This window comes from Eschrichtius robustus, chromosome 2 (assembly GCF_028021215.1).
Source record: "Eschrichtius robustus isolate mEscRob2 chromosome 2, mEscRob2.pri, whole genome shotgun sequence".
In the NCBI taxonomy this organism is placed as follows: domain Eukaryota; kingdom Metazoa; phylum Chordata; class Mammalia; order Artiodactyla; family Eschrichtiidae; genus Eschrichtius; species Eschrichtius robustus.
In genome coordinates this window covers 60,280,901-60,288,424 of record NC_090825.1, presented here as the reverse complement: position 1 = coordinate 60,288,424, position 7,524 = coordinate 60,280,901, and positions in this window count along the sequence as shown.

Genomic DNA, 7,524 nt, shown 5'->3' with positions numbered 1-7,524 from the left:
TAGTCAGACCTTCTCTTGCATAAGTAATATGCCTGCTTGTAAGAAGACAGCCTAAACATCTCTGAAACAAGTGTTCAATTTTTTCTTCTCATTTTTTCTTCCAACGTTTTGACAGATAGGAGTAAATAAATGCCAAGGGTATACACTTCTCTAGAATGTTCTGACCTCTAAATTCTCTCTGTCCTGTCTGCTCAGAATGGGCTTAAGGGAAACAAACAAAAAAAGTCCTATTTAAAGAACAAAATGATAGGTCTTAGCACTAGAAAGTCAACAATTGGCAGATTCCTTTATTTGTTTATTAAATATTTATTGAGCACCTACTATCAGCCAGATAGGGAGATAGGCACCTCTGTAAGCAGAATCACTTTGGTCAGGGTCATTGATGTTACTGATGATCTCTACCTTGGCAAATCTAAAGGTCAGGTTTCTGTTCTCAACTTACTCCTCCTCTCAGTGGATTTCACCCTCTTTCCTTCTCCAGAGACTTTCTCCCCTAGGCTTCTGAAATACTGCGTTTACCTGGTTTTCCTTCTACTCCCTGACTATGCCTTTGGTGTATCATTTGCTGGCTCCTCTTCCTCCTGAAAGATAACTGTTGGACCTTTCTTCTTCTCTATCCACATTGTCATCCTCAGTGAGCTCCTCTAGTCCTGTGGCTTAATACCATCTAGATGCTAATGACTCCCAAATCTGTATCTCCAGTCCCGTTTACCCTGAGCTCTGGACTAGATCATATATCCAACTGCACATATGATATCTCCACTTGGATGTTCAATAGAGATTTCAAACAGAGCTATTCCCCTCAATGTCCCCACATAAAGCCCCTCGTACCCCAGTCTTTCCCATTTAGTAAATTGCATCATTTGCTTGACCAAAAATCTAAACGTTAGGGATTGCATTCAGCTGCGTGTTAACAGAATCCAGCTTAACCAGAGAGCAGGGTTTTTTTGTTTGTTTATTTTCATATAATAAGAGGACCAGAGGCAGGCAGACCAGAGCTGTGCACTGGTCCCCCTAAGCCAACAATGTCCCAGCTCCTTCCATCTTTTTTCTTCACCTTCCTCATGGTTGCAAGACGGCAGCCCCACCTCCAGCCTCACATTCACATGCCAATGGAAAGAAAAGGAAGGAATTAACAAGGTGGAAGGCACAGAGCCTATATGGAAAGAGCAAAACACTCCCAGAAATTCCTAGTAGATTTCTGCTTATCTCTCATTGCCCAGAACTGTGTTACAAGCTCTACCTCAGATACAAGAGAAGCTGGGAAATATGCCTTTTTAGCTAAGCGCATTGTTACCCTGCACAAATCAGGGCTGTGATATATGGAAGAAAGGTAGAATGGAATCAGATAGGCAATAGCAGTACCCGTTCTATCGTCCTGGACTGCTCTCTTTTCCTACACTTCGTTACCAGTCCCTCAGCAAGTCCTATCACTCCCACCTCCAAAAGACAGAAAATTCAACTGCTTCTCTTCATTTCCATTGCTCAGACCCCGGCCGGAGATACCATCGTCTCTCCCTCAGACCACAGCATTCGGCCTCCTTGCAGGTCACCCTCTTCCACGCTTGCCCTCTCTCTAGCCCTTTCTTCACACGGTGGCTGGGATAAGCACTTAAAATTATAAATATAATCACACCATTCCCTTTCTTAAATTCTCCAAAGCAGGGGTCCCCAACCACCGGGCCGCGGACGGGTACCAGTTCGTGGCCTGCTAGGAACTGGTCCGCACAGCAGGAGGTGGGCAGCGGGCAAGCGAGAGAAGCTTCACCTGCTGCCCCCCATCGCTCGCATTTCCGCCTGAACCATCCCCCCACCCGCCCCCACCCGCGTCCCGTCTGTCCGTGGAAAACCTGTCTTCCACGAAACCGGTCCCTGGTGCCAAAAAGGTTGGGGACCGCTGCAAAGGATCTGTCACAGTTTGGGTTTCCCCCAAGCAGACCCTGACACAAGTAGTTTGAGAGATGCAGGACACATGGGTGGGGCTTCACAGCGAGACCAGGAAGGGAAGGCAGCCCAGAGCAGGTGCGAGACCAAGCCCTCCTCCCCCAGGGGCCAGAGAAGCTCAGCCCAGGGGAAGCCCTGGGAAATGGGGTTAAGATACTTGCCTCAGAATCACCTGACCGCAGGGACAAGGAGGTATTTCTATACCAGCCCCCAAGGGTTGCTGGTCGCACTCTCTTGGCTTGCGCACCTGGTCCTGGACTCACCCCTTCCCTGAGCTAACTCACTGCAAAAGCCAGCACTTCCTTCCACTTATCAGCCTTTCTGCTTACAGACCCTCACAGCTTCTTCTTGAAGCAGAATCACAAGGGGGTGCAAGAGCCACTTTATTTCTTTAATAGGATAATTTCAAAGTACAATTTAAGGATGATGAATGTCTGTCTGAGAAATTTGCTGAGTTCTAGTCTCATTTGAAAGAGCTAAATTTTTGTGATGCTCTCTCTTTGACAGACAAAAAAAGTATATAACATCTTTACTTGAGATGAATAGATAGACACTACTATATGTAAAATAAACAACAAGGAGCTACTGTATAGCACAGGGAACTATTGGGTTGGCCAAAAAGTTCGTTCAGGTTTTTCTGTAGGATGATACGGAAAAACCTGAACAAACTTTTTGGCCAACCCAATGTATTCAATATCATGTAATAAATTATAATGGAAAAATATCTGAAAAAGAATAGATACTGAATCACTTTGATGTACACCTCAAGCTAACACAACAATGTAAACCAACTACTCTTCAATTAAAAAATATATATATAGGAAAATTTCAAGAAGGACATATAAGATTTGGAATATTTATTTAAAGTCAATATATTAAGGTATGCATCATTTACTAATACTAGCAACTAATTATATGTATATTATAGCTATAAATGGCATTACTATGACTATGGATCTGGAGGGTATAGATGAACAGTCGGTAAATAACTGTGGATATATTTCTGCCTTTAGATTAGCTTACTACTTGTCTTTCCTTTCTTCTTCAATTGTTCTACAAAGTAATCATTACAAGTAACTGTCAGAGCTGCCACCGTGACCACAAATTCATTAAAATCCACTTCATTGTCCTTATTGGCATTCAGGTCCTGCATTATCTTATCAACCAACTCGGGATCCTTTTGACACTAAAAGGAAAAAGAAAATTTCTAACTCCCAGGCTCTGAGGTTCATAATGACAACTGAAATCGTATTTTCCTTTTATCTACATTACAGTTTGCATTTCCATTTTTAGCATCTAAAGCAATTTCCGAGAGCCTATTTGCAGGGAGGTTTGAACCAGGCACACATTCTAAATGAGTCTGGGCTTCTGCCCCACCCCGGTAATATAATCCTCAGACCTAAACACCAAGAGGAGCAAACAGCAGCACATCAAAGTGAGCCGCTGCTGATGAAAATGCATTTACTGGACAGGCTGAGGGCCAGGACCTGGGGAGGAAATCAGGGGGACATGAAAAGAAGGAAGGTTTGAAGCCAAAGAGGGATAGTGAGTGACTCTGCCATTTACCAACAATGGGACTTGGAGCAAATCACTTAACATTTTTAAATGTCCTTATTTATCAAATGAGGAAAAAAATATCTCCCACAAATTTGGGGGTTACTTCAACACGCTTTTATAAGTGCTTAGCACCACGTTGTTAGATTTAGCAAATAAAAATTCAGGATGCCCAGTTAACTGTGGATTTCAGATGAGCAATGAATACTTTTTTAGTATAAGTATGTCCCAAATATTGCATGGGTCATATAATATTTTAGCTGGCAGCCTGTTTTGTGTGTCACAAAACAAAACAGAGGCACCCAATAAAGGGTAGATCTTATAAGGATGACTCCATTTTATAGGTGGAGAGGAAAGCAAGGAGCCCATTGAGGAGATCAGGGTTCAGAAAGGGTGGGGTGGTGAAGCACCTACCTTTCCTATTATAAGAGGCTGATGAGAAATGTTTCCAAAAGTATAATTCACTTCCTCCAAGAACTCCCCATTGTCCTCTCATTAGCTGCCAACCATTAAATGGTTGGAAATTTAAATTGAATTGATCAAAATCAACTCAATCAAAAACAATTATAAATTTCACTTGAATAAATCAATGTGCCAAGTGTGGCCTACCGAGTCTTTTATTCTAAATGTTATGTAATACAGTAGCCAAACTGAATTTGAAAAAGAAAAATGTTCTCAGGGACTCTTAAAATTACTAAAAAGTTATTGTATGTTAAAAATGTTTACTTTAAGCTTTTCCCATAGAGGGTGGGGATAAGAGTGTCATAATTATAATTACTATCGTCTTAACACAGTCTTTGGACAGAATAACATCATGCCAGGCTATTACACGTGCTAAAATCAATTCAAGGCAACTCCAAAAACACAAGAGTAAGCATTTTCTTGAGAGCAGGCTCCAAACACTCCATTGTAAGGTTTCACATGTGGTTTTATTGAACTCCTGGCTGTTTTGAGATGTAAATCTATTTGCTACCCAACTGGTCACTGGCTGGACACACCCTTTTGGTCAATCCCAATCAGCTTGCTCTTGGCTAACAAACTCACCTGGTATTTGTTATTCACTAGAAAATTTGCCATCACATCATAAAGTATCCCAGGCTTCATTTCTGGCCCCAAACATAATATTTATTCATTTATAGACAGCAGGACAGAGCTCCGGGTATAACTTGTGTCACTAGTTATAACTATAACTCCTAGTATAACTAGCTATACCTTTGCTGTACTACGACATTGAATAATTGATAAAAGCCTCAAATATAATTTCCAACACTGGAAACCCTAACCCTAGGCACTACAGAAAAGCGCACATGCCTACAGACACAGAAAACAAAGGTCTCTAGTGTTTGCTTCCCTGTATTTAGGATCTCGATAGGAATTATACAGTGTGTGGCAGGACACAGGAGTTGGTGTACATGGAGGCTATCTCTGAACGTGCAACGCATCCACCCTCGACTGCGTGGGGAGAAAAGCCAGACTCACCGAGAGGGATTCTGTGAGGTCTCGCTGCAGGAGCATTTTCAGCTCCCCCTTGTTGATCTTGAACCTGTCCCCTTCCTTGCAGGAGTAGCGGTGGAAGATTCTAATCATGGTGTCCATGGCAACCTCCAGCTGGGTGGGCGTGTTGGCAGCAGAATGGACGAGGGCAGGCCACCAAAGCCAGGGAAAGAACATTTGTGAAGGATAAGTGGGTGGGGAAACATCAACGCCTTCATTAAAACGGAATATTGCCGTCCCTGGGTCAGCCCATGCCCCAGGTGACGGTTGTTAAACCATGATCATCGGCAATTAACCAAGCATTCTGCCCATCTAGGGCAGAGATCTTTGTGGGTGAGTTTTTCTCCTCCCTAATCCCCACTCCCCAACGATGGAGCCGGTTCAAAGTGTTTGGAAGTTAGTAATCAGACAACAAATACAGAGTCATGATAAACACAGATTAAAAATAAACAAAAAGAGGAAGGAAATACATACCTGTTCAGCCAGTGCAGGGCTCTGTCAACAGGTGTTTACAATTAAACTATAAGCATATATACCCGGGGGTTTCACCCCAGCACAATTGTTCCCAAGAAGATGAAACTTGGCAGTGACAAGAGATTCAAGTGGAAGTAACTCTGAGTCTGTTTTTCATCACGAGAAGGAAGAGGTGTGGGCTGCTGCCTCATGGGCCATCAGGGAAGGGCTGGCCCCCACTGTGTGCCCTGCAGGAGAAGGCAAGGAGGGAAAGAGGAGCCTTCAGGTACCCCTCATTACGGAGAGTGTGGGTACAAATGCAGTCAGTTGCTAGGAAGCTGATGACTGGGAAGAACTCTAAAAATAGAGGAGCAGAGAAGAAACACTGGTTCAAACTTGGAGATTCCTCGGCAAAGCCAACAGCAAGGTCAAGGGAATATGCTCAGAGCAGACTCGTTAAACTAACCCAGTGGACAGTGAATTGTGTAGCTGTTAAAAAAAAAAAAAAAGAGGAAGCCCTCCACGTGCCAATTTAAAAAGGAACAAAGCAGCGACCCTGGGGGTGTAGGAAAGAAATAAAGCTAAGAATATATATGTGTATATATACTTGAATTTGTCTAAGGAATCAGTGAAAGGTTACCAAAGAAAGTAAAAAAAAAAAAGTAGTAGCCATAAGGGCCAAGGTGGAAACAGAGCGGTTGGGAGTAAGATTTCTCATTTACCCCTTTTAAACTGATTTTAACTTCTTCAGTTACAGGACTGTATTGCCTAGTCAAAAACTAAAAAAATTGAGATCCATGGAATGAAGCCCTAGAAGCCATGCATGTAGGAATCCACAGCGGGGGATTTCTAAGTGAGAGAAACTTAACAAAGAATAAGTCACTGGAAAAACCAAAGCCAGAAACTGGCCGCTGTGCTTTAAACGCTGGCTGTGCTCTCAGGGCTGAACTTTAATTATATGGAAAGCAAACCAGTATCTCCTTTGTATTTCCTTTCCACAAGCCTGTTGGGATGTGTCCTCGACCAGCCCGCCTCCTCCATCTTACCATGAGGCAGCCTACTGGACCCTCCGGAGAGGTCCCCAGGGATGTTCTCAGCTTATACCTAAAGCCCAATTCTCAAAAATATTTTTAAATTAGTTTTTTTATGATTAAAGGAGTATAATGTGCACGGTAAAATAATATTTTAAATACTCAAGAGTATGAGATAAAAGTAAAATTCTCTCTCCACCATTCCCCATCCTCGTCCTTCTAGGTTAACATTTTCCTGTGTGAGAAGCAGAATCACGGTGGTAGAAAGTGTGGACGGCCTGGCTCCAGCTCTCACCTCTGCCCCTGTGTGGTCCTGGGCTAGTCACTTCCACTCTGTGTCTTCGTTTCCCAATCTGTTATCAACGGGATCACAGTAGTAGCTACCCAACAGAAAAGATTAAATGAGTTAAAATATGTGCCAGGAACACACTGAGTGCTTTGTATGTATCAGCTATTATTATCCTTACAGAAAAAAAAGATATGTTTATCATTTATACAATTATATATAACATTACATATATATATATATCCATAACAGCATCAACATGTGTGCCCCTAGTTTTTTTAACTTCATATGAATCTTACTATATCAGCATGTAGATCTACCCCATTCTTCACTGAAGTTGCATATTATTCCACTGGATGCATGTCCCTACGTATAGTCACGAAATATTTGTCAGGCACTGATGTTATGCCAGGTCCTGTGTAAATACAGGAGAAGAACCTTGCCCTAGCAAATCTCACTGCTATCTGTATTGGGGTTGTGTTAAGTATAGAGAACGCAGGGAATGCTGACATCTTTTTTATGTTGGGTCTTCCCTCCAAGAATACCCCTATAGCTTTGTGACCACACTTTCCTGAGTCTCCCATTTCTGAATGCACTTTCTTCAACTCCTAAACGTTGGCGATTTCAGCTACTCCTATAATTTCAATCACGCCCCAGACCATATCTTTTGGCTCAGAGTTCTCTACTAAGCTCCAAAACCATTATCCAACCACCTGCTGGACCCCATTCCTACCAGAGTGTCCCACAAGCTTCTCAAACTTG